Source organism: Polyodon spathula, chromosome 18 (genome assembly GCF_017654505.1).
Source record: "Polyodon spathula isolate WHYD16114869_AA chromosome 18, ASM1765450v1, whole genome shotgun sequence".
NCBI classification, from domain to species: domain Eukaryota; kingdom Metazoa; phylum Chordata; class Actinopteri; order Acipenseriformes; family Polyodontidae; genus Polyodon; species Polyodon spathula.
The window spans coordinates 16,915,333-16,920,264 of NC_054551.1; positions in this window are offsets into that span (position 1 = coordinate 16,915,333).

A 4,932-nucleotide genomic window follows, 5' to 3' on the forward strand; every position below is an offset into this window, starting at 1 on the left:
ATGTATGAACTGTAGGTATTTTAGCGATGCTAATTTCCTCCATTACTTTCAGATCATGGGGTTTAATCTTGTGTTGCATTAGATTTTTCAGTAGTGAAATATTCCACTAATGGCACAAACATTTTTATAGTTAGTTCCAGTGTTACTCAGGTTTCATTGACATTTTTGACGATATTACTTCATGTGGATTTCCATGTCAAACTCTACTTTTCTAGTCACATGCCAACATTTTAATAGAGGCTACATATCAATTAAGTTGGTTTCTAAAAGTGATCTTTTTTGGTGTGTTCTTCATGTTACAAAAAAGACACAACAATTTCAATGGACAATTTATTACATTTACCAAGAGCCTGAAATGGCATCAAAGTAAAGAAGAGGCAGTTATACTATTATTACCCTGGTTACATGCCCCTGTGCCCTTGATGTGAGGACAAATTCTATGAGATCATAAGATGTAACTTTTAAATAAAAATATGCATGACATACTTTTGTAAACTTTTATTGCTTGGACAAAGCCCATCACCAAGGCCAATGTCCAGTGATGCCTTACCTGTGTGGTCTTCAGCTTCCAGTACATCTGATTCTGCTCAACAGCATTCTCCATCACACAAAATGATGTCACCTTCATCTGGTTCTCCAGGCAATCAGCAAGACCAGGTAAAGAGCCCAAGATCTCAAAATTCCCTGGCTTTCAAGCTAATATCTTTATAAAGGAAAGCTTTTCAGTATCCCCACTCATAATTATAAATTGCATAATTGCTACTCTGAGATGTACTGTGTGTATGTTATCAAATACATTTACTGGCATTCTATTGTCATGAGAGTAACAGCAAAAATGTTTTGCATACTTTTATTATACTAGTTAAAATATGTCAGTTTGAATACATTAAATATGCAGATGGTACATTTTACTGATCTCAAGTGTAATTAATATAGTTCTATCAATGCTTTAAGTGCATGTCAATCCTTGAGTAGTATATTTTGAGTTTAGTGTAGCTAGAGTAATACAAGTGTACTTTTATTCTTCAACAAGAATAAGTTTCCTGTAGACCACACATTTTTCCAACTTAAAATATGCTGAGTAAGTAAAATAGTATAATAAAGTGATCCAATTTAGGACAAAAATAATAGATCAGATGTTTATAGGTAGTAGATAGAAAGTGCACTAAATAAATACACTTCTCTGTAGTAAAGGTACTCTTAGTCTTTAATAAGATTACTTTAAGTTTACCATAGACATAATTTTAGTAAACTTAAAGTATACAAATTTTATAAAGTAGTATAAAAAAGTGGGCCAATTTAGTCCCAAAAAAGTACAACAAAGTCTATAAGCAGTATATAAATAGTAAACTTAAAGTATTTCAGAAAATTAACACTTTGTATACTAAAATTAACAAAAGTACACTTCTTTTTTCAATGAATAAATGATCAGTAATTGCACACATTATTTTGTGGTTCATTTATAAACCAGTCCTTAAAAGAAAGGATATATAAATATATAAATCTATCTATCTATCTATCTATCTATATATATATATATATATATATATATATATATATATATATATATATATATATATAGATAGAGAGAGAGAGAGAGAGAGAGAGAGAGAGAGAGAGAGAGAGAGAGAGAGATTGGAAATGTGCAAAGTATCTGAAAATCACATTCAATATGGTCATTTTAAAAAAATACCATATATTAACGTTGTGTGTATAAAAACAAGTTGTAAAGAAAAATATTATGCAACTTTTTAAAGTTATTATTATTAGCAGCAGTTAATCTAACTTTAATAAAATTTGTATTCAGCAACATGTGAAAAACAAATACAAACAAGAAGTTTTTTATTTTTTATTTTTTGTTTCGCACTGCGGTTTAGTTCCATATTTTTCAATTCCTGTGAAATCTTTTGGTAGACTTTATCGTTTCGGACAGAACGACCTCTGGAATCATTCTCAAAACAAATCCACACCACTTCTTTGTGTGCCTGTGTCCACTGAATTTGACATCACTTTTAGGGTGACCACCTTTTCAAAATGCAAAAACAGGACACTATTTAAATTTTTTTTTTTACAGTTTTTTTTTTTAATCGATGGCCAGTTGATCTGTTCCCAGTCGTGAGAGGGAGCAGTGGCCCACACGGTGGTCATGACAGAGCATCTAGCAAGGCTGGGCCTCACCACCACCGATGCAAAGAGTGGGCTTACACAGGTGCAGAGCACAACGTACTTGGGGCTCCGGCTGGACTCCAGTATGATGCGTGCATACCTGTCGGACGACAGAGTAGCAGCTATCTAAGGTCGCCTCTCCCAAGTCACTTTTATATTGTGCCAGAAACTGCTGGGTCTGATGGCCGCAGCCACATCAGCCATTCAGCTGGGTTTACTCCAAATGCTCCTGCTGCAGGCGTGGCTCAATGCATTTCGCCTACATCCCAAGCGCGACAGATACCATCGGCTGGTGGTGTCTCGTACCTGCTCAGCACCCCTACGCTGGTGGAGGAAGACCTCTCACCTGCACGAGGGTGTATGGATGGGAGTGGTGTTAAACCGTGGTGATGACAGACACCTCCAACTTGGGTTTGGTGGCAGTCTGGGAAGGCAGAGGAGTCTGCAGATCCTTGTCAGATGTCTGGGTGTCCCTGCATATAAACATGCTGGAGTTGCAGACAGTCTCCCTTGCTCTCCACCACTTCCTCACAGTGGTGAGGGGTACACATATATTGATCCGGATGGACAATATGACAGTGGTGGTGTATGTCAACCACCAGGGTGGCCTACGGTCTGCAAGGTTACATTGCGTTGCCTTCAGGCTCTTGACATGGGCTCACAGGGACTTACTGTCCCTATGGGCTACACAAATTCCTGGAATGGTGAACTGGACAACAGACCTCCTCTCGAGGGAAGGTCTGCATCCACCGGAGTAGCGACTTGACCCTAAGGTGGTGGAGCGCATTTGGGAACGATTCTGGAAGGCTTATGTCGATCTTTTCATCTCGGTGGAGTTGACACACTCCCTGTGGTACTCCCTCCACCACTTAGGTGGTCCACTCGGCGTCGACACCCTAGCCTACGAGTGGCCTGGTTCTCAACCCTGTGCCAGCTCTTACCTGGATCTCCTCAGTCAAGCAAGAGACACTTTTTCTCACCCGGAACTGGGCAGGTTCCAGGTATGGATTTGGCCCCTGAAAGGGACTGCTGCTTAGTCCTAGGAATATTAGACATGGTTGTGGGTACCCTGCCAAATGCTAGGGCAGGTTCTACTAGGTTGTTGTACACCTACAAGTGGAAGTATTTCCAAGCTTGGTGTCTGCTTAGAAGCCATGACCCAATCTTTTGCCCAATGCCAGTTAGCTTACAGTTTCTGCAAGAACTGCTTTATACTGGCAAGTCACCTTCCACTTTGAAGGTGTATTTAGTGGCTATTTCTGCATGCCATGCCCCCATGGATTTGATTACGTCCTCCCAGGGGAACTGTTCTCCCTGAATGAAGCCTTGATATTGTACTGGAGGCTCTCACGAAGGCCCCGTTTGAACCTATATACTCCATAGAGTTGAAGTATCTGTCTATGAAGACAGCCTTCCTCGGGGCGATCACCTCTGAAAAGCAGGTCAGTGAGCTGCAGGTGCTGTCGGTTCACAGCTCCTGCATGTACAATATATTTGGGACGATGGCAGCAGGGTGTCACTGCATACAAACCATGCTTTCCTCCCCAAAGTGATCACAGCCTTCCATGTATATCAGTCTGTGGAACTGGAGTCCTTCCAACCACCCATTTTCTTCGGAGGAGGATGAGAGATTTAATTTTCTGTGTCCAGTGCAGACATTGAGATGATACATGGATAGGACAAGAGCTCTGTATCATTCTGACCAGCTCTTTGCCTGTCACGGGATACAGGCCCTAGGACAGCCCCTCTCAAAGCAGCGACAGTCGCATTGGATTGCTGACATGGTCATGGAGGCTTATCACATTGCGACCTTACCTCCACCTGGGAGAGTAGCTGCACACTATTAGAGGGTTGGTTACATATTGGGCCTTCTTCAGAGGGGCCTTGTGTCTGATATACAGCGCCGAGAAAAAGTTTGTCAACCCCTTAGGATTTTCACATATTTCAAACCTAAAATGTTATTAGATCTTAATCTAAGTCCTAATACTAGATAAAGATAACCTGATTAAACAAATGACACAAATGATACTTTTTCAACATTTATTTATCCACAAATGATTCAACATTCAATATCCATGTGTGAAAAAGTATGTGAACCTTTAGATTTAGTAACTGGTGGCACTCCCTGGAGCTTCAATGACTTCAACTAAGTGTTTTCTGTAACTGTTGGTCAGTCTCTCACATCGGTTTTGAGGAATTTTGGCCCATTCCTCCTTACATATCTGCTTCAACTCGGTGACATTTGAGGGCTTCCTTGCATGGTCAGCTCACTTCAGGTCCTGCCACAACATTTTGATAGGGTTTAGGTCCAGACTTTGACTAGGCCATTCTAAAACGAGGAATTTCTTCTTCTGCAGCCATTCTTTTGTAGATCTGCTTGTATGTTTAAGATCATTGTCTTGCTGCATGACCCACTTTCGGTTCAGCTTCAGCTCACGGACAGATGGCCTGACATTCTCCTCTAGAATCTTCTGATACAATGCAGAATTCATGGTTGTGTCAATGATGGCAAGCCGTCCAGGTCCTGAGGCAGCAAAGCAGCCCCAAACCATCACACTCCCGCTTGACAGTTAGGATGAAGTTCTTCTGTTAGAACACAGTGTTTGGTTTTCGCCAAGCAACGTTTCTCATTGAGGCCAAAAAGTTCTACCTTTGACTCGTCTGTCCAGAGAACATTGTTCCAGAAGTCTTGTGGATCATCTATGTGTTCTTTAGCTTACTTCAGACCTGCAACAATGTTCTTTTTAGAGAGCAGTGGTTTCCTCC